The sequence below is a fragment of the Arachis ipaensis genome, chromosome B3 (genome assembly GCF_059453495.1).
Source record: "Arachis ipaensis isolate K30076 ecotype BB chromosome B3, ASM5945349v1, whole genome shotgun sequence".
NCBI classification, from domain to species: Eukaryota; Viridiplantae; Streptophyta; class Magnoliopsida; order Fabales; family Fabaceae; genus Arachis; species Arachis ipaensis.
The window spans coordinates 71,290,885-71,313,501 of record NC_142438.1 but is presented as its reverse complement, the minus strand read 5'-3'; the positions used below and the strand labels follow the sequence as shown (position 1 = coordinate 71,313,501).

Below are 22,617 nucleotides of genomic sequence, written 5' to 3'. Positions count from 1 at the left end.
TTTCCCTTAACTTCTTTATTTTACACTCAGGAAACGGTTTCTCTTCTTCACTCTTTCTTCGTAACTTCTCCCTTTACTCTCTCGCTTTCTGTTTCTGGCTTTGAGTCCATAGCTCCTTCCTACAACGCTTGCTTTGTTGCTATTTTCGTGGAAGAGGGGTGATTCTGGATTTTGCCTTCCATTTTTCTGATTTCTTTTGCAGCTTTTCTCCCATATTCCAGGTTTGGTTCTTCTTCCTTCCTTCCTTTACGCCATTCATTTTGAGAAAATTTTGATTTTGGCTGGAGAAAGTTTGGATCTTTCTGCCTTTGCTTATGCCTGATCGTGGTGTGTTCTGTAGTTTCTTTGCCTCTTTGCATGAGTTTTCGCTTTTCCTGTTGCTAGTGCTTTTGGTTTCGAAGCTTTGAGTGATAATTTTATTTGATCCTAAAAAAGGAAGTATCTTTGACGCTTTCTACTTGTCGTGCTTCGATGTTTGGGGATGCATGCTTGTTCTTTACTGATAGACTGTAGGGAGATAGTGGTTTTGATGACTTTCTATGCTTTTTGCGTTTTGTCTTTCTCCTATGAAAATGCTCGCTGTTTGAGGTCTTCTATTCTTGTTTGAGAGATGCTAGAATGTAAGCGGTAGTTTTTTCCTGAAACGGTGCTTTGTTACTGCCTCCAAAGGATGCCCCAGGACTTTGGTTTGAGTCTTGGGGTTTTCTTTTCATTTTTGTTCTTCTGTATCATATTTAGTCAAGTTATTTCACCCTTTATCCGAGATGCTTTTTAGTAATCCATTCTTCTTTTCTTATTGTAGGATTAGTTGGTCTCATGTCTTCTTGCAATAACGTTGTAGAGATGTCTTCCCAGGTTCCTGAGGGAATGGCCGATTGGGTGGACTCAATAGTTCTTATGTGTGTCTCTTTGGTTGATTCCGAGTTTTGTGCGCAACTTAGGCAGTTTCATAGGGTCTGTAGTAGTGCAGGTGATGAAAAGAATTATGAACTTGTCCCTCCCTCTTCTGAAAAGAGAGTTTGTTTCTCTACTCGGGTTGTTAAAGATCGCCCTTATTTCTATGCTTATGACTTCTTCTTTGGTCAGCTGGGTATCACCCTCCCTTTTACTGAATTTGAGACCAACCTGTTATGGTTCTGTAATGTTGCTCCCTCTCAACTTCACCCTAATTCCTGGGGTTTCATGAAAAATTTTCAATTGTTGTGTGATGGTTTCGGTATTCCTGCCTCGCAATCTCTCTTCTTCTATCTATTTGCTTTGATGAAGCCTGGAGTAGTAAAAAAGAAGGCAGCTTGGGTCTCCTTTCGATCTTCCCAGGGGAAGAAGGTCTTCTCCATGTTTGACGAATCATTTCGCGATTTTAAAAATTACTTTTTCAAGGTCCGAGCTGTTGAAGGAGTTCGGCCCTTTTTTCTGGATGAAAATGATGAGCCCGCCTTTCCCTTGGAATGGCAAAAAGATGTGAGAGTATCCAGATACACGTGGGAGATGTTGGATGAAACTAAGCGAGCTTTTGTGACCGTCTTGGAAGAACACTGGGGTCAACTTCCCCATCTTGATACACAGAAATTTTTAACCAATCCTTCTCTTCTTCAAACCGAGCTGGGTATTTTGCGTTCCTGATTTTCCCCTTACTATCTGTTTATATTGCTTGTAAATGCCTTTCCGACTTGCAGCTTAATTTCTTACTGTTGTATTTTATTTGCAGAGGCAATGACGAATAATGAATCTATGAAGGCTTTTAAAAGAGCACAGAAGATGACTGCTGCTAAAAACATCTCGGCTAAGGCGGCCGGGGAGGGATCTTCCCAAGTGCGTGTGAAGCCGTCCATGCCGAGTTCTCCTGGGGCGAGGAAGGTGATCCCCACTCCCCGAGTTTGTCTGGCTGACCCTCCACCAACTTCTGGCGCTCCTTCTGGCGCTCCTACCAATAAGAAAAAAAAATGGATGAGCCTTTCAACTTTGATGCTCCCGAATTCAATGCGATCGAATTCGTGGATCAGCAAATCAGTCCCTACGGTGCTCTTCCTATGGACGATGTGTCTATCCTTCGCCATCTGGAATTTATGGCCCGTAACAGTGTAAAAATGGCGTATATGGGGGCTGCTTTGTACCGAACTGCTCAGAATATTCCTCTCCATGCCACCAAAGAGTTTATGGAGGAGGTGAAGCAGGAGTTCGACCGGATGAAGAGCCTTAAAGAGGAGCTTGAGGTAAAGGTTGCCAAGTTGGAGAAGGATTTGGAGAACGAGAAGGCGAATTCTCTTGCTTTGGCAGCTTCTGTGCGGCTGGCCGAGGACACAGCACTGATGCATAAGGATAGCTACGTCACGTCTTATCGGGAGGTGATGTGTCTGAGGGGGGAGCTGGAGAGTGCCCAGAAAGATTACTCTGAGCTTCAAGGTCATCTCGTTGGCAGTCTGACTGCTGCTTACGAGAACCTGAAGGAACAAGTTCGGGTTATTGCTCCCGAGGCCGACCTTACCCTTTTCAGCCTGGATAACGTTGTCAGGGATGGCAAGATTGTCCCTGATGACGAGGATGATGATGTTGAACCTCCCCTTGTGTCCTCTGCCAAAGTGTCGACTTCTTCAGCTCCTCCGGTTGTAGCCGATCCGGATTGCCAGATTCTGAACCGGGAGGATGGAACTGTGGATGCTGTGCCTATTCAGACTCGCCCTCCTTCTCCCCCTAATGATGCTGCCAAGAAGGCTCCCGATGTTTGCTGATTTCTCTCTGAACATTTGTGTAGCTGGCCTGGCTTGTGGGCTTTTAAACTCTTTATTGTTTTGTTAACTGCTGACACTTTCTAGTCGCTTGCCTAGCAACTTTTATTTTGAAAAACAAAGGTAGCTTTCTAGCTTTTTGAGGTAGATTTTGGTGGCCTCTGAAGCTTTCTAACTTTTGTAGATTATATCACGCTTTTTTGCATTTAACTTGGTATCTCTTCTGGTTATTGAGGGTGTTGGAATCTTGCGGCTCGGCCTCTTTGGATTGCTTTGTACTTATTGTTTGTAGCTTGGATCCTTTGAGGTTGTGGCTGTGTGGGTCCAACTTATTTTTCGATTTTCTCGCTTTTGCTTGTATCTTTAGCACTTTCATAACCGATTTCTTTACGTTAGTCCTCTTTCCAGTTATTTTTGTAGTCCTCTTTTTTGAATCTTTGCCAGATCTCTTTTTAAGGACTACTTTATAACTTGGTTTTTGTAGAAGGCCGACTTCTTTACGTCGTTCTCTTCTAAGTTATTTTTGTAATCCTCTTTCTTGGACCTTTGTCAGGTCTCTTTCAGGGATTACTTTTGTAACTTGTTTTGTAAGAGGCCGACTTCTTTACGTCGTCCTCTTCTAAGTTACTTTTGTAATCCTTTTTCTTGGACCTTTGTCAGGTATCTTTCAGGGACTACTTTTATAACTTGTTTTGTAGGAGGCCGACTTCTTTACGTCGTCCTCTTCTAAGTTATTTTTGTAATCCTCTTTCTTGGACCTTTGTCAGGTCTCTTTCAGGGATTTTTATAACTTATTTTGTAGGAGGCCCACTTCTTTACACCGTCCTCTTCTAAGTTATTTTTGTAATCCTCTTTCTTGGACCTTTGTCAGGTCTCTTTCAGGGATTACTTTTATAACTTGTTCATTGTAGGAAACCGACTTCGTTATGTCGGTCTCTTCCGAGTTATTTTGTAATCCTCTTTCTTGGATCTTTATCAGATCTCTTTCAGGGATTATTTCTATAACTTTTTCATTTTGGGCTGACTTTGTTATGTCGGGCCCTTCTATGTTAAAGTAATCCTCTTTAATAGGGTTGGCCAGACCTCTTTCCCGGGTTTACTTGTAACTTGGGTTGACTTGGTCCGACTTCTTTACGTCGGCCAGTCTTTAAGTTATTATTTAGCAATCCATAAGACCTCGTCAGGTTCTTTTTCAGATCACTTTCGATAACTTCTTACATTATTCTGTGTTCATCTTTGCCAATTTGTAGAAGGTGGTTGCTATCTTTAGATCATCTTTTAGGTGAATCGCGTTTTCACCTTTATCGGATAATTATCTTTATCGTGATCATGCAGTGAAGTTGCTTTTCACTTTATGCCGATCTGTTGCTTTATAATCGGACGATGAATGCTTCAGATTAATGCGTCTTGAAAACTTGTAGAATATCTAAAATATATTTTATTTAAAGGAAAGTGCAAATATATACATGTGGGAATTTTTCATCCCTTTAAGTCGGATAGTGTCTGAGTCTCAACTTGGTGCCTCATTAAAAAACCTTTTCAGGAAAAAGAGTGCATCCAGTAGTGAGATCTTTACTTTTTCTAGCTGTAGTACCTTCTTAGGTTGCAGGCGTGCCATGATCTGGGAAGCTCTCGTCCATCGAGTTCAGACAGTCTGTAGTAGCCCTTCCCAAGTACTTCTACGACTCGGTAGGGTCCTTTCCAGTTTGCTGCCAACTTTCCTTCTCCTGGTCGAGTTATTCCAATATCATTTCGGATTAGGATGAGATCATTTTCTGCGAAACTTCTCGGCACTACCCTTTGATTATATCTGGAAGCCATTCGACGCTTTAGTGCTTGTTCCCTGATCCGAGCTCTTTCTTGGATTTCAGGTAGTAGGTCGAGCTCTTCCCTTTGAAGTTGGGAATTTGCTCCCTCATTGTAATGAACCACTCTAGGCGATTCTTCCTCAATCTCTACTGGAATCATTGCCTCTATTCCATATGCTAACCGAAAGGGGGATTCCTTTGTGGTGGAGTGTGGCGTCGTTCGATACGCCCATAGAACTTGTGGAAGCTCTTCTGCCCAAGCTCCCTTTGCGTCTTGTAATCTCCGTTTTAACCCGGCCAATATGACTTTGTTGGCAGCTTCAGCCTGTTCATTGGCTTGCGGATGTTCCACGGAGGTGTACTGGTGCTTTATGTTTAAGTCGGCTACAAACTTTCTAAAGCCTGCATCTGTGAATTGAGTGCCATTGTCTGTGGTGATGGAGTGTGGAACCCCGAACCTTGTGACAATGTTTCTGTATAGGAATTTCTGGCTTCTTTGAGCAGTGGCGTTGGCTAGGGGCTCTGCCTCGATCCACTTTGTGAAATAGTCTACCCCTACTATGAGGAATTTAACTTGTTCTGATCCCTGGGGGAAGGGTCTGAGAAGATCAAGTCCCCATTTTGCAAACGGCCAAGGCGAAGTTACACTGATGAGCTCTTCTGGCGGGGCGATGTGAAAGTTGGCATGTTTCTGACATGGTGGGCTTGTCTTTACAAATTCTATAGCTTCTTTCTGTAGAGTTGGCCAATAAAATCCCGCCTGGAGTACTTTTTTGGCGAGATCTCGTGCTCCGAGATGATTGCCGCAAATGCCGCCATGTACTTCTTCTAGCACTTCTTTTGTGTTGTTTGTTGGCACACATTTTAGTAATGGTATTGAGATCCCTCTTTTGTACAGGATGTTGTTTATGATAGTGTAGTACTGTGCCTCCCTTTCAAACCTCTTTGCCTCCTTTTCTTCTGTGGGGAGTGTTTCTATTTTGAGGTAGTTAATTATGGGGGTCATCCATCCTTGGTCCTGACTTGTTACGGCTAGGACTTTTTTCTCTTCCAAGATTGACGAGTTCTGTAGCATTTCCTAGATGAGGCTTCTATTGTTGCCTCCTGGTTTGGTGCTGGCTAGTTTCAAGAGTGCGTCAGCTCGGGTATTTTGTTCGCGGGGTATGTGGCGGATCTTATATTCCCCGAGTTGTTCGAGCTGTTCTTTCGTTTTATCCAAATACTTTTTCATGGTGGGATCTTTGGCTTGGTAGCTCCCTGTTATCTGTGAGGTGACTACTTGTGAATCGCTATAAATATTCAGTTTTTGAGCTCCATCCTCTTTAGCCAGCTTCAAACTAGCTAATAATGCTTCATATTCCGCCTGATTGTTTGAGGCCGGGAACCCGAATTTAAGGGAGAGCTCAACTTGGGTTCCTTGGTTGCTTTTTATTATCACACCTGTGCCGCTTCCAGTCTTATTTGAAGAACTGTCCACATAGAGATTCCATTGTGTGGGGATTTTCGGGGCATCGTGAATTCTGTGATGAAGTCGGCCAGATACTGTGATTTGATGGCCGTCCGAGCTTCATATTGGAGGTCGAACTCGGATAACTCGACTGCCCATTGTAAAATTCTGCCTGCTAAATCTGTTTTCTGCAATATTCCTTTTATGGGCTGGTTAGTTCGAACCTTAATTGTGTGAGCCTGGAAGTACGGGCGAAGTCGTTGAGATGTTAGAACGAGAGTATAGGCAAACTTTTCTATTTTCTGGTAGTTCAACTCGGATCCCTGTAGCGCTTTACTAATGAAGTAGACGGGTTGTTGCCCGCTTTCGTCTTCTCTGACTAGTGCTGAGGCTATTGCCCGGCTTTCTACTGCGAGATATAATATGAACGATTCTCCTTTTCGTGGTCGAGATAGGATAGGTGGCCGTCCTAAGAAATCCTTGAAGTCTTGGTAGGCTTGTTCACATTCTGTTGTCCATTCGAACTGCTTTCCCTTTCTTAAAGTAGCATAGAAGGGGAGAGATCTTATTGCTGATCCTGCTAAGAACCTGGATAGGGTGGCCAATCTCCTGTTGAGTTGCTGTACTTCTTTGACACAGGTTGGGCTTTTCATGTTGAGTATGGCTTGACATTTATCCAGATTTACTTCAATTCCTCTTTGTGTGAGCATGAAACCTAAAAATTTGCCCGCTTCTACTGCAAAGGTGCATTTTGCGGGATTGAGTCGCATGTCATGCTTCCTTATAGTGTCAAACACTTGAGCCAGGTCGGATAACAATGTCTCTTCACTTTGTGTCTTTATCAACATGTCGTCCACATAGACTTCCATGATTTTCCCGATGTGATCTGAGAAGACTTTATTCATTAGCCTTTGATAAGTAGCTCTCGCATTCTTGAGACCGAAAGGCATCACAATGTAGCAGTAGTTTGCTTTCAGCATTAAAAACGAGGTCTTTTCTTGATCTGGTGGATACATGGGGATTTGGTTGTATCCTGAATATGCGTCCATAAACGAGAGGTATCTATATCTGGAGGAAGCATCGACCAGAGCGTCGATACTTGGGAGTGGGTAAGGATCTTTTGGGCAGGCTTTGTTGAGATCGGTGTAATCGGTGCACATTCGCCACTTCCCATTTGATTTTCTCACCAAGACGACGTTGGCTAGCCATAGTGGGTACTTGACCTCTCTTATGAATCCTGCCTCCAGTAATGCTTGTACCTGTTCTTCCACAGCTTGGGATCGCTCTGGCCAAGTTTTTTTCGTCTTTGCTGTACCGGCCGAGATCCTAGATAGACCGCCAACTTGTGGCACATTAGCTTGGGGTCTATGCCTGGCATGTCTGCGGCTTTCCATGCGAAGAGATTGACATTATCTTGTAAGAATTGTACCAGTAATTCTTTTGAGTTTCCTTTCAGGATCGTGCCGATATTAGTCGTTTTGTCTGAGGTGTCTCCGATCTGAACCTTCTCTATCTCACCTTATGGCTGCGGACGGAGGTCTTCTCGTCTCTGAACTCTGCCAAGCTCAATTGTGTGGAATTCTTCTCCTCTGCCTCTGAGGTTTAGACTTTCGTTATAACAGCGGCGTACCATCTTTTGATCTGCTTTTATTGTGGCTATCCCCTCTGTAGTTGGGAACTTCATGCATAGATGTGGAGTCGAGACTATTGCCCCGAGTTGATTTAGTGTGGTCCGACCTATTAGAGCATTGTAGGTTGAACTCACGTCGACCACAATGTAGTCTATTTTGAGTGTTCTGGATTGGTTCCCTTTTCCGAAGGTTGTATGTAGTGATACATATCCTAATGGTTGTACCGGGGTATCTCCCAGTCCGAACAGACTGTTCGGGTATCCCTTAAGCTCCTTGTCTTCTAGGCCGAGCTTGTCGAAGGCAGTTTTGAATAAGATGTCGGCGGAGCTCCCTTGGTCTATTAATGTGCGGTGCAGATTGGCGTTTGCCAGTATGATGGTGATGACCGTGCGGTCGTCGTGTCCCGAGATGATACCGGATGCGTCCTCTTTAGTGAAAGTGATTGCAGGGATGTCAGGTGTTTCTTCCTTTCCCTCGACATGATATACTTCTTTGAGATATCTTTTGCGGGATAACTTGGAGATTTCTCCCCTTACGAATCCGCCGTGTATCATGTGGACGTGTCTTTCCAGTGTACAAGGTGATCGCGCGGTTCGTCCGATATCTTCGTCCCTTCGTCTCTTTCTTTGGTCGTCATCTCGGGTGGCTAGAAACCGATCTAGTTTTCCTTCCCTCACCAAATTTTCGATGATGTTTTTTAGATCGAAGCACTCGTTGGTGGAGTGCCCTCGCACTCGATGATATTCGCAATATTCATTCCGGTTTCCTCCTCCTCTTTTTGCCTTTGAGTGGTCGAGCTGGGGGTATTTTCTCCGTATAGCAGACTTCTTTATATACGTCGACTAGGGATGCCCTGAGAGGGGTGTAATTGTGGTATTTTTTGATTTTCTCTCCTTGTCGATCTTCTTTCCTTTTGGATTCCTTGTCTTTATCTCGGTAGGGGACCCCGGATTTTGAGGTATCTCCTAACCGAGCGTTTTCTTCCATGTTGATGGATTTTTCTGCTCGCTCCTGCACTTCGTCTAAGGAGGAAGGGTACTTCTTTGATATGGATTGGCTAAAAGGTCCTTCTCGTAGGCCATTGATGAGTCCCATGATGGCGGCCTCTATTGGCAAGCTTTGTATGTCCATGCATGTTTTGTTGAATCTTTCCATGTAGTTGCGGAGGCTCTCCCGATCTCCTTGCTTGATCCCTAGTAAACTGGGGGCGTGTTTGGTCTTATCTTTTTGGATGGAGAATCTGGCTAGGAATTTTTTGGCCAGGTCGTCAAAATTTGAGATGGACTTTGGAGGTAGGTTGTCGAACCATCTGATTGCTGTCTTCGTGAGAGTTGTTGGAAAAGCTTTGCAACAAACGGCGTCTGAGGTGTTGGTGAGGTACATTCTGCTTCTGAAATTGCTGAGATGATGGTTGGGATCTGTGGTACCATCATACAAAATCATATCCGGGAGTTTGAAGTCTTTGGGGCTTTTGGTTTTCATGATTTCCCTAGTGAATGGATCTTGCTCTTTGTGTGAACTTTCCTCGGGAGTGGTCCGAGGGGTTTTTTATTTGAGATTGGCTTCTAATTGTAGGAGTTTATCTTCCAATTCTCGTCGCCGCCATACCTCTCTTTGTAGATCCTTTCCGACCTCTCGTTGTTGTTGGGTTTCTTTTTTAAGTTGCTTTAAACGGTCTTGAAGTGCTTCTATTACCCCCGGATTTGATGTGTTTTTGTCTCCGTTGGATTTCGGAATATCCTTTAGCGTAGTGTCCAAGTTCTTGGGGGGTTACCTGACTTCCAGGGTGTTGGAATGACTTCCAGGGTCCCCGGCAACGGCGCCAATGTTCCGGGGGTTACCTGAAACTGGAGGTCGATCTCGGATGAGATCTTCTGTACTGGTCGGAGATGGCGTGTCCGGCTGGCTGGTGGCAGCCGGAGCTGTTGTGTCTGACTTGTTGGACTTGCGGTACTATTGATCCTTGGTCACCGGAGGGTGGGGGGTACCTGCAAGAGACTCCGATGCTTAAGTTAGCATGGGTATTAAGCAGGTTTTTAGTAGAATTAGAGTATGAGTTATACCTGGGTGCTCCAGTGTATTTATAGTGGTTGTAGAGTGGCCTTTCTAGATAAGATAAGTTAGTTATCTTATCTTATCTTTATCTTTGAGGTCAGCTTATCTTTAAGGGAACCGCCCTTATCTCTATAGGCTTGGACGGCCTTTGGATTTGGGTCGTGTTCCTCTATTTGGGCCCTTTATTGGGCTTTCCTGTCGATTTGGCCGACCTCTTTGAGAAGAGGTCGGATAGCCTGACCTGAAGAGGTCGGTCGCTTTGTCGCTGATCATACTGGGTCAGATAGCTCGACCCAGGGTATGAACAAGTTCCTAGCCTAAGATGGTTAACGTTAACTTCAACGTTAGTTACACTAACGTGACCACTAATGTTACCTCTTGGTCCATCGCAAGCGTTATTGGTGTTTACCTTTTCCAATAACGTTGCCCTTAGCCCCTCCTTTTCTCACGTTAGAGTTCAAGTTAGTATAACTATCGTGGCTCTTAACGTGGGCATGCCTTAGCCTCGAGAGCGTTAGTGACACTTACCTTTGTCACTAATGCTCCAAACGCCTCACCTTCCCACGTTAGAGTTCACGTTAACTTAGTTAATGTGATTCTTAACGTGTTGAAGATTGCCATCTCCAACGTTAGTGACAAAGGTGAGTGTCACTAACATTGGCTTATCATGCTTGGCTCCACGTTACTTTTCACGTTAGTGGTCTTAACGTGACCACTAACGTGGGCAATGTTGGCTTAGTCCAACGTTAGTGACAAAGGTGAGTGTCACTAACATTGGCATTGTTTGCCCCTTCCACGTTAGAGTTCACGTTAACTAGGTTAACGTGACTCTTAACGTGGCTAATTGCCCATTTTGGAGCGTTAGTGGTATTCACTTTTACCACTAACGCTGGAGCTCCCTTTTCTTCCACGTTAACTACCACGTTAATATAGTTAACGTGGCAATTAACGTGGGCTATGATGGCTTCGAAAGCGTTATTGGCGATCACTTTTCTCATTAACGTTGCAAGTTAGCTCCCATTCCACGTTAGTGGTAACGTGACTACTAACGTGGCTCTTCCTTGCTTCCTTTGTCCTGAAATCAAGCAAATAAAGTGCAACAAAGCTAGGTTCTAACCCATGAGATCATGCATCATTCATTTTATCATTCAATTCATGCATAATTCACATAAAATTATATAAAATTCACAATGTTTGCTTGAATCAAGATGTAAGTGATTATTTACCCAAAACTTGCTTATTTCCTAAGAAAGTGCATGAAACTACCCTAAAACAATAAAGAAAAGGTCAGTGAAACTGGCCAAAATGCCCTGGCATCATTCATACATGCTCTTGGAGATTGATTCACTTTTAACCAAGTAGGTAGAATCATCTTGCATTTAGTTGCATTCATATAGATAGGTGCAGATAGTCTCTTTGCATTGAATAAATGTTCATACCCCTTTTCTTGTCCTTCTTTATTCTTAGCATGAGGACATGCTTGGTTTAAGTGTGGGGAGATTTGATAAACCCCAATTTTGTGATTTATCTTGTGCTTAATTTGGGGGATTTTATCAACTTTTCTCACATTTATTCAATGAAATAGCATGGTTTTGTAATTCTCCCTTAATTTGTGCTTAAGTGTAAAAACATGCTTTTTAGGCATTAAAATAGCTAAATTTAGTTCACCTTAATTCCATTCGATGCCTTGATATGTTCTTTAAGTGATTTCAGGTTTAAAAGGCAAAGATTGGATTGAAGAAATGAAGAAAAAGCATGTAAAGTGGGAGAACTCGTGAAGAAATGAAGGAATCGCAAAGCTATCAAGCCTGACCTCTTCCTACTCAATCAATCATAACTTGAGCTATAGAGGTCCAAATGAGGCGGTTATAGTTGTGTTGGAAAGATAACATCCGGGGCTTCAAAATAATATAAAATTTGCCATAGTTTCCTGACGTTTAGGGATGCGTACGCGTGTATCACGTGCATGCATCGGTGGATCAGCGTGGGTTATTTTGAAGAAAACGTGGCCAGCGATTTCTAGCTCATTTTGGGTACAATCCAACTTATTTCTGATGCTATTGAACCCAAGAATTGAAGGGGAAATGAACCAAGTAGTCATAGTTTAGTTTTTATCATGTTTTAGGGTAGAATTCTAGAGAGAGAGGCTCTCTCCTCTCTCTAGATTTAGGATAGAAATTAGGGTAAAGTTACATTAATCACTCTCAAATTTCTCTTTCAATTCTTGTTTTGATTTCAATTCTCATTATATTTTAGTGTTCTATTGTCTTAATCTTCTTAGTTTCTCTTGTTAATTTCTTATTTTTCTCTCTTTTATGTTGATGAACAATTGTTGGATCTTGATTTCTTTTAATGCAATTTTATGTTTCCAGGTCTCTTTTATGTTGATCTTGATTGCTATTGTTGATTTCTTGCTTATGATAGTTATGGGTTCTATTAATTCTTGCAATTTGTGATGTTTACTTTCCTTGCACACTAGGTGTTTGATAAAATGTTTTCTCTAGTTTTTGAGTAGTTTTCTTGACTCTTGGCATAGGCTAAGGGAATTGAGTGACCTTGAGTCATTGGGTCTCATTGAATTGGTGATTTGAGAAACCTTGGTGATCAATTTGATACCTATTGACACTAACCCACTACTAATCTGATTAGTAGATAGGTTAGGACTTATGGGTTAATGTGATCAAGCCTATTTGACGTACTTCAAGCTTAGGAGTAGATATTACGTACTTAAAGCTTTTGGAGGTAGACTTAATAGGTTGGTGCCTCATAATTATCAATATTTAGTTTGTTGACAAGGATGGTGATCTCAATTTCCCATGTCTTAGCCAAAAGTTCTTTTCCTTTATTTTATTAAGTTCTTATCATTTACTTTCTTGTCATTTATTTTCTTGCCAACTATAAAATCAAACCCCCTTGCATTTTCATAGCCAATAATTGAGCACTTCATTGCAATTCCTTGTGAGACGACCCAGAGTTTAAATACTTTGGTTAATTTTCATTGGGGTTTGTACATGTGACAACTCAAATTTTTTATGTGAGAATTGTTTGTTGGTTTGGAGCTATGCTTACAACGAAGTTATTATTTCTATGAGTGAAATTCTAGACCATCGAGAAAATCTCATTATCACCAACCTTACAAAAGGAAGCGATATTGTTCGTCAAGACATGCCCACCATGTCAGAAGCATGCTAACTTCCACATCGCTCCACCAGAAGAGCTCATCAGTGTAATGTCACCTTGGCTGTTCGCAAAGTAGGGGCTAGACCTCCACGAACCCTTTCCCCAAGGATCGGGACAAGTTATGTTCCTCATTGTAAGGGTAGACTATTTCACAAAATGGATTGAGGCAGAGCCCCTAGCTAATGCCACCACCTAAAGAAGTTAGAAACTCCTATACAGGAACATTATTACAAGGTTTGGGGTCCCTTACTCCATTACCACAGAAAACGGCACTTAATTCACTGATACAGGTTTCAAAAACTTGGTAGCTGACTTGAAAATAAAGCACCAATTCACATCCGTAGAACACCCACAAGCTAACAGACAGGCAGAAGCTGCCAATAAAGTCATACTAGCTGGGTTAAAACGGAGACTGCAGGACGCAAAGGGAGCTTGGGCCGAAGAGCTCCCACAAGTCCTATGGGCGTATCGGACAACTCCGCCTTCCACCACAGGAGAATCACCCTTCCGACTTGCTTACGGAATGGAGGCAATGATCCCTGTGGAGATAGAGGAAGGATCCTCCAGAATGATCCTCTACAATGAAGAAGCCAACTCCCAAAATCAACGGGAAGAACTCGACCTACTTCCAGAAGTCTGAGAAAGAGCTCGGATTAGAGAGGAAGCGTTGAAGCGTCGAATGACTTCAAGGTACAATCAGAGGGTAATTCAGTGAAGCTTTGCCAACAACGACCTTATTCTAATCTGAAATGATATCAGAGCAAGTCGGTCAGGAGAAGGGAAGCTAGCAGCTAACTGGAAAGGACCTTACTGAGTTGTAGAGATACTGGGAAAGGGTTACTACAAGGTGTCCGACCTCGAGGCAAGAGAGCTACCAAGGTCATGGCACGCCTGTAACCTAAAAAGGTACTATAATTAGAAAGTAATAAAGATCTTAGGTCAAGGTGCACTCTTTTTCCTGAAAAGGTTTTTTAATGAGGCGCCAAGCCAAGATCTATAAAATTGCCCGATTTAGAAGGGTAAGCACTCATATGTATATATTTTCTTGTCTATATGCCTATTTTTTACTTGAATAAAGTTTTTCAGATTCAGAAGTTTCCTACCAAGATGCATTAATCTGAGTGCAAAATTTTATCGCCCGATTTCGACAAGGTTGGCAAAGATGAAAACCAAATTCATCCCTCGATTTCGACAAGGTCGGCAAAGATTAAAACCAAATTCATCGCCCGATTTCAACAAGGTCGGTAAAGATGAAAACCAAAATCATCGCCCGATTTCGACAAGGTCGGCAAAGATGAAAACCAAATTCATCGCCTGATTTCGACAAGGTCGGCAAGATGAAAGCGATAAAAATATATTAATGCAAGAAATTATAAAAAGTAATCTATAAAAAGTGGCCTGACGAGGTCTGACTAAAAATGGAATACTAAAAATAACTTAGCTTGGACCGACAAGAGAAGTCGGACCAACGAAAGCTGCAGCTTGGACCGACAAGAAAGTCGGACCAACGAAAGCTACAGCTCGGACCAACAAGAGAAGTCGAACCAACGAAAAGTGTGTGCTAAAAAGGACATGGTTTAGTCCAAAAAGCCACGGCTCCACGACAAGGATATCGAAATTGTTCAGACTAACTAAAAAGGGTTCTATCAGAACACTAAAAAGTTATCGGACAAAGTTAGCCCCAAAGGTCATCTCGCCCCAAACAAAAGACGGATTAAACAAAGATCTAATCAAAAAGAGGTCGGACAGCAAAGTACCAACACTCTATAAAGATCTACAAAAAGTTGCAAAGACATGGACAGTATAGAAATATACATATCAAAATAAAAACATTTAAAAGACTCAAAGGGCCACCTGAGAGGCAAGCCTCAAGAGTTTAAATGTGTTTTGTTTTCAAAAATTAAGTTGCATAGAAGCAACCAAAAGTCAAGAGAAGTCTACCATCACAAAAAACAGATTTTAAAAAGCCCACAAATCAGGCTGTACAGATAAAACCAAACAAATCATAAGGGGTCCAAGGTTTCCCCAATAGCAGTATCAGTGGCTGAAGGTGGAGGAACAATATTCATGGGGGTGGCGTCCTGGTGCACAAAATTGTGATCTCAGGCAACGGCGCTAAAAACTCTGTACGCACGTCTTAATAAATTGTTTTTCATTCACAACTTCGATACAACTAACCAGCAAGTGCACTGGGTCGTCCAAGTAATAAACCTTACGTGAGTAAGGGTCGATCCCACGGAGATTGTTGGTATGAAGCAAGCTATGGTCATCTTGTAAATCTCAGTCAGGCGGATATAAAATAGTTATGGAGTTTTCGAACATAAATAATAAATAGATAGAAAATAAGGATAGAAACACTTATGTATATCATTGGTGAGAATTTCAGATAAGTGTATAGAGATGCTTTCGTTCCTCTGAACCTCTGCTTTCCTGCTGTCTTCATCCAATCAGTCTTACTCCTTTCCATGGCTGGCTTTATGTAAGGACATCACCGTTGTCAATGGCTACTTTTTATCCTCTCTGGAAAATGGTCCGATGCGCTGTCACTGCATGGCTAATTGTCTGGAGGCATTACCCTTGTCAATGGCTACATCCCATCCTCTTGTGAAAATGGTCCAAATGCTCTGTCACAGCACGGCTAATCATCTGAGGTTCTCGATCATACTGTAATAGGATTCACCCTCCTTTTGCGTCTGTCACTACGCCCAGCACTCGCGAGTTTGAAGTTCGTCACAGTCATTCAATCCCAAAGTCCTACTCGGAATACCACAGACAAGGTTTAGACTTTCCGGACTCTCATGAATGCTGCCATCAATCTAGCTTATACCACGAAGATTCTGATTAAGAGATCCAAGAGATACTCATTCAATCTAAGGTGGAACGGAAGTGGTTGTCAGGCACGCGTTCATGGGGGAATGATGATGATTGTCACGTTCATCACATTCAGGTTGAAGTGCGAATAAATATCTTAGAAGCGGAATAAGTTGAATTGAATAGAAAAACAGTAGTACTTTGCATTAATCTTTGAGGAACAGCAGAGCTCCACACCTTAATCTATGGAGTGCAGAAACTCTACCATATGAAAATACATAAGTGATAATGGTTCAGGCATGGCCGAATGGCCAGCCCCTATGAAAGTCTAAGATAGCATAAAACTGATCAAAGATGTCTAATACAATAGTAAAAAGTCCTATTTATACTAAACTAGTTACTAGGGTTTACAGAAGTAAGTAATTGATGCATAAATCCACTTCCGGGGCCCACTTGGTGTGTGCTTGGGCTGAGCTTGAATGTTACACGTGTAGAGGTCAATCTTGGAGTTGAACGCCAGTTTGTAACGTATTTCTGGCGTTCAACTCTGGCTTGTGACGTGTTTCTGGCGTTTAACTCCAGACAGCAGCGTAGAACTGGCGTTCAACGCCCTTTTACGTCATCTAAACTCAGCCAAAGTATGGACTATTATATATTGCTGGAAAGCCCTGGATGTCTGATTTCCAACGCAATTGGAAGCGCGCCATTTTGAGTTCTGTAGCTCCAGAAAATCTACTTTGAGTGCAGGGAGGTCAGAATCCAACAGCATCAGCAGTCCTTCTTCAACCTCTGAATCTGATTTTTGCTCAAGTCCTTCAATTTTAGCCAGAAAATACCTGAAATCACAGAAAAACACACAAACTCATAGTAAAGTCCAGAAATGTGAATTTAACATAAAATCTAATGAAAACATCCCTAAAAGTAACCAGATTCTACTAAAAACATACTAAAAACAATGCCAAAAAACGTATAAATTATCCGCTCATCACAACACCAAACTTAAATTGTTGCTTGTCCCCAAGCAACTGAAAATCAAATAGGATAAAAAGAAGAGAATATACTATAAATTCCAAACTATCAGTGAAACATAGCTCCAATAAGATGAGCGGGACTTGTAGCTTTTTGCCTCTTGAATAGTTTTGGCATCTCACTTTATCCATTGAAGTTCAGAATGATTGGCATCTATAGGAACTCAGAGTTCAGATAGTGTTCTTGATTCTCCTAGTTCAGTATGATGATTCTTGAACACAACTATTTTATGAGTCTTGGCCGTGGCCCTAAGCACTTTGTTTTCCAGTATTACCACCGGATACATAAATGCCACAGACACATAATTGGGTGAACCTTTTCAGATTGTGACACAGCTTTGCTAAAGTCCCCAATTAGAGGTGTCCAGGGTTGTTAAGCACACTCTTCTTTTTCTTTGGACCTTGACTTTAACCGCTCAGTCTCAAGTTTTCACTTGACACCTTCACGCCACAAGCACATGGTTAGGGACAGCTTGGTTTAGCCGCTTAGGCCAGGATTTTATTCCTTTAGGCCCTCCTATCCACTGATGCTCAAAGCCTTGGGATCCTTTTTATTTACCCTTGCCTTTTGGTTTTAAGGGTTATTGGCTTTTTGCTCTTTCCTCTTGGTTTTAAGAGCTTTTGGCTTTTTCTGCTTGCTTTTTATTTTTATTTTTTTTTCCGCCTATATTTTTTTTCCTTTTTTTTCTGCAAGCTTTGTTCTTTGCTGCTTTTTCTTGCTTCAAGAATCATTTTTATGATTTTTCAGATTATCAAATAACATGTCTCCTTATCATCATTCTTTCAAGAGCCAACATATTTAACATTCTTAAACAACAACTTCAAAAGACATATGCAATGTTCAAGCATTCATTCAGAAAACAAAAAGTATTGTCACCACATCAATATAATTAAACTAAGTTCAAGGATAAATTCGAAACTCATGTACTTCTTGTTCTTTTGAATTAAAACAGTTTTCATTTAAGAGAGGTGATGGGTTCATAGGACATTCATAACTTTAAGACATAGTTACTAACTACTAATGATCATGTAATAAGACACAAACATGGATAAGCACTTAACATTAAGAAAACGAAAAACAGAAAATAAGAACAAGGAATGAGTCCACCTTAGTGATGGTGGCGTTTCCTTCTTGAGGAACCAATGATGTCCTTGAGCTCTTCTATGTCTCTTCCTTGTCTTTGTTGCTCCTTCCTCATTGCTTTTTGATCTTCTCTTATTTCATGAAGGATGATGGAGTGCTCTTGATGTTCCACCCTTAATTGTCCCATGTTGGAACTTAATTCTCCTAGGGAGGTGTTGATTTGCTCCCAATAGTTTTGTGGAAGAAAATGCATTTGAGGCATCTCCGGGATCTCATGGTGATGAGCTTCATGCGTCTCTTGAGATCCATGAATGGGCTCTCTTGCTTGCTCCATCCTTTTCTTAGTGATGGGCTTCTCTTCCTCAATGGGAATGTCTCCTTCTATGAAAGCTCCAGCTGAGTAACATAGATGGCAAATAAGATGAGGAAAAGCTAGCCTTGCCCCAAGAGAGGGCTTTTCGGCTATTTTGTAGAATTCAAGGGAGATGACTTCATGAACTTCTACTTCCTCTCCAATCATGATGCTATGAATCATGATGGCCCGATCCACAGTAACTTCAGATCGGTTGCTAGTGAGGATGATAGAGCGTTGGATGAATTCCAACCATCCTCTAGCTACAGGCTTGAGGTCCAGTCTTCTTAATTGAATCGGCTTGCCTTTGGAGTCAATCTTCCATTGAGCTCCTTCCACACATATGTCCATGAGGACTTGGTCCAACTTTTGATTAAAGTTGACCCTTCTAGTGTAGGGGCCGTGCATCTCCTTGCATCATAGGCAAGTTAAACGCCAACCTCACATTTTTCGGACTAAAATCTAAGTATTTCCCCCAAACCATTGTAATGTAATTCTTTGGGTTTGGGTTCTTACTTTGATCATGGTTCCTAGTGATCCATGCATTGGCATAGAACTCTTGAACCATTAGGATGCCGACTTGTTGGATGGGGTTTGTTAGAACTTCCCAGCCTCTTCTTTGGATTTCATGTCGGATCTCCGGATACTCATTCTTCTTGAGCTTGAAAGGGACCTCGGGGATCACCTTCTTCTTGGCCACAACATCATAGAAGTGGTCTTGATGAGCTTTGGAGATGAATCTTTCCATCTTCCATGACTCGGAGGTGGAAGCTTTTGTCTTCCCTTTCCCTTTTCTAGAGGATTCTCCGGTCTTGGGTGCTATCAATGGTAATGGAAAAACAAAAAGCTTATGCTTTTACCACACCAAACTTAGAATATTGCTCGCCCTCGAGCAAGAGAAGAAAGAATAGATGAAGAAGAAGAAGAAAATATGGAGGAGAGGGGGGAGGGGTGTATTCGGCCAAGAAGGGGAAGAGAGGGTTATGTTGTGTGAAAATGAAGAAGAATGGAGGGCTTTATATAGGGAAGGGAGGGGGTTAAGGTTCGGCCATAAGGGTGGGTTTTGGGTGGGAAATTGATTTTGAATTTTGAAGGTAGGTGGGGTTTATGAGGTAGGTTTATGGGGAAGAGTGGATGGATGTGAGTGGTGAAGTGGTTATAGGGAAGAGAGATTGAGGTGATTGGTGAAGAGTTTTGGGGAAGAGTGTTTATGGGATTGTGTGAAAGAGGGGTGAGAAGAAGTGAGTGGAGGTAGGTGGGGATCCTGTGGGGTCCACAGATCTTGAGGTGATCCTGTGGGGTCCACAGATCCTGAGGTGTTCAAGGATTTACAACCTTGCACCAAATTAGGCATGCAAAATGCCCTTGCACACAACTCTGGGCGTTCAGTGCCAGATTGGTGCTTGTTCTGGGCGTTGAACGCCCATTTGTTGCCCATTTCTGGCGTTGAACGCCAGAACCATGCTTGTTCTGGGCGTTCAGCGCCAGCTCTTTTCCAGGGTGCAATTCTGGTGATCAAACGCCCAGATGCTGCCCATTTTAGGCGTTCAGCGCCAGAACCATGCTCTGTTCTGGCGTTGAACGCCAGCCAGATGCTTCTTACTGGCGTTTAAACGCCAGTAAGGTCTTCCTCCAGGGTGTGATTTTTCTTCTGCTGTTTTTGATTCCGTTTTCAATTTTTATATTTATTTTGTGACTCCACATGATCATGAACCTAATAAAACATGAAAGAACAAGAAAAATAAAATTAGATAATTAAAAATTGGGTTGCCTCCCAACAAGCGCTTCTTTAATGTCAATAGCTTGACAGTGGGCTCTCATGGAGCCTCACAGATGTTCAGAGCTTTGTTGAGACTTCCCAACACCAAAATTAGAGTTTGGTTGTGGCCTCCCAACACCAAACTTAGAGTTTGACTGTGGGGGCTCTGGTTGACTCTATTTTGAGAGAAGCTTACTGTGCCTCTTTTCCATGTTTACAGAAGGGTAACCTTGAGTTGTAAACACAAGGGAGTCCTCATTCAATTGAAGGACTAATTCACCTCTGTCAACATCAATCACAGCCCTTGCTGTGGCTAGGAAAGGTCTTCCAAGGATGATGGATTCATCCTCATCCTTCCCAGTATCAAGGATTATGAAATCAGCAGGGATGTAAAGGCCTTCAACCTTTACTAACACGTCCTCTACTTGTCCATAAGCCTGTTTTCTTGAATTGTCTGCCATCTTTAATGAGATTTTAGTAGCTTGCACCCCAAAGATTCCCAGTTTCTCTATTACAGAGAGGGGCATGAGGTTTATCCCTGAACCAAGGTCACACAGAGCCTTTTCAAAGATCATGGTGCCTATGGTACAAGGTACTAGGAACTTTCCAGGATCCTGTTTCTTCTGAGGCAATCTCAGTTGATCCAGATCACTTAGTTCATTGGTGAATAAGGGAGATTCATCTTCCCAAGTTTTAATACCAAATAATTTGGCATTCAGCTTCATGATTGCACCAAGGTACTTGGCAGCTTGCTCCTTAGTAACATCCTCATTCTCTTCAGAAGAGGAATACTCATCAGAGCTCATGAATGGTATAAGAAGGTTCAATGGAATCTCTATGGTCTCTAGTTGATCCTCAGATTCCTTTGGTTCCTCAGAGGGAAACTCCTTATTGATCACTGGACGTCCCAGGAGGTCTTCCTCATTGGGATTCACGTCCTCCTCCTCTTTTGTTGTTTCGTCCATGATGGTCATTTCAATGGGCCTTGCACTCTCCTTTTGGATTTTCTTCTGTATTTCTTGGGAGAGTACTAGGAGGGATTTCAATGATCCTTTTACTCAGCTGGCCCACTTGTGCCTCCAACTTTCTAATGGAGGACCTTGTTTCATTCATGAAACTTACAGTGGCCTTAGATAGATCAGAGACTAAGTTTGCTAAATTAGAGGTATTTTGTTCAGAGTTTTCTGTCTGTTGCTGAGTGGATGATGGAAAAGGTTTACTATTGTCAAACCTATTTCTTCCACCATTATTGAAGCCTTGTTGAGGCTTTTGTTGATCCTTCCATGAGAGATTTGGGTGATTTATCCATGAAGGATTATAGGTGTTTCCATAAGGTTCACCCATGTAATTCACCTCTGCTATTGCAGGGTTTTCAGGATCATAAGCTTCTTCTTCAGAAGATGCCTCTTGAGTACTGTTGGATGCAGCTTGCATTCCATTCAGACTCTGAGAAATCATATTGACTTGCTGAGTCAATATTTTATTCTGAGCCAATATGGCATTCAGAGTATCAATTTCAAGAACTCCCTTCTTCATAGGCGTCCCATTACTCACAGGATTCCTCTCAGAAGTGTATATGAACTGGTTATTAGCAACCATGTCAATGAGTTCTTGAGATTCTGTAGGCATTTTCTTTAAGTGAATGGATCCACCTGCAGAGGTATCCAATGACATTTTAGCTAATTCAGACAGACCATCATAGAATATGTCCAGGATGTTCCATTCTGAAAGCATGTCAGAAGGACACTTTTTGGTCAGTTCTTTGTATCTCTCCCAAGCTTCATAGAGGGATTCACCTTCTTTCTGTCTGAAGGTCTGAACATCCACTCTAAGCTTACTCAGCTTTTGAGGAGGAAAGAACTTGGCTAAGAAAGCCTTGACCAGCTTATCCCAAGAGTTCAGGCTATCCTTAGGTTGAGAGTCCAACCATATTCTAGCTCTGTCTCTCACAGCAAAAGGGAAAAGCATGAGCCTGTAGACTTTAGGATCTACTCCATTAGTCTTAACAGTATCACATATCTGCAAGAATTCAGTTAAGAACTGAAAAGGATCTTCAGATGGAAGTCCATGAAACTTGCAGTTCTGCTGCATCAGAGAAACTAATTGAGGTTTAAGCTCAAAATTGTTTGCTCCAATGGCAGGAATGGAGATGCTTCTTCCATGTAAATTGGAATTAGGTGCAGTAAAGTCACCAAGCATCCTCCTTGCATTATTATTATTTTCGGCTGCCATCTCCTCTTCTTGTTCGAAAATTTCTGAAAGGTGCTTGCTGGATTGTTGTAATTTAGCTTCTCTTAGTTTTCTCTTCAGAGTCCTTTCAGGTTCTGGATCTGCTTCAACAAGAATGTTCTTGTCCTTGCTCCTGCTCATATGAAAAAGAGGGACAGAAAAATAATAATAATAGGGGTCCTTTTTACCACAGTATAGAGGTCCCTGTGTGAGTAGAAGAAAAGAAGAAGAAAAAATTCGAACACAGATGGAAGAGGGGGTTCGAATTTGGGTGAGATGAAGTGTTAGTAGATGAATAAATAAATAGAAGCAGATAAGAGAGAGAGAATTTTCGAAAATAATTTTTGAAAAAGAGTTAGCGATTTTCGAAAATAGTTTTTGAAAAAGGTTAGTAATTTTCGAGAATTAAAATAAAAAATTAAAATAATTAGTTAATTAAAAAGAAATTTTGAAAAAGAGGGAAGATATTTTCGAAAATTAAAGAGAGAGAGAGAGTTAGTTAGGTAG

General features: G+C 41.9%; 1 non-coding gene across 1 annotated transcript; it reads left to right on the top strand.

The window, feature by feature from the left end:
- Positions 1-21,609: 21,609 nt before the first annotated feature.
- Positions 21,610-21,717, top strand: LOC148571072 (small nucleolar RNA R71). The gene has a single exon (XR_015880470.1). It is a non-coding gene; the product is annotated as a small nucleolar RNA R71 (small nucleolar RNA).
- The last annotated feature ends 900 nt before the right edge of the window (positions 21,718-22,617 follow it).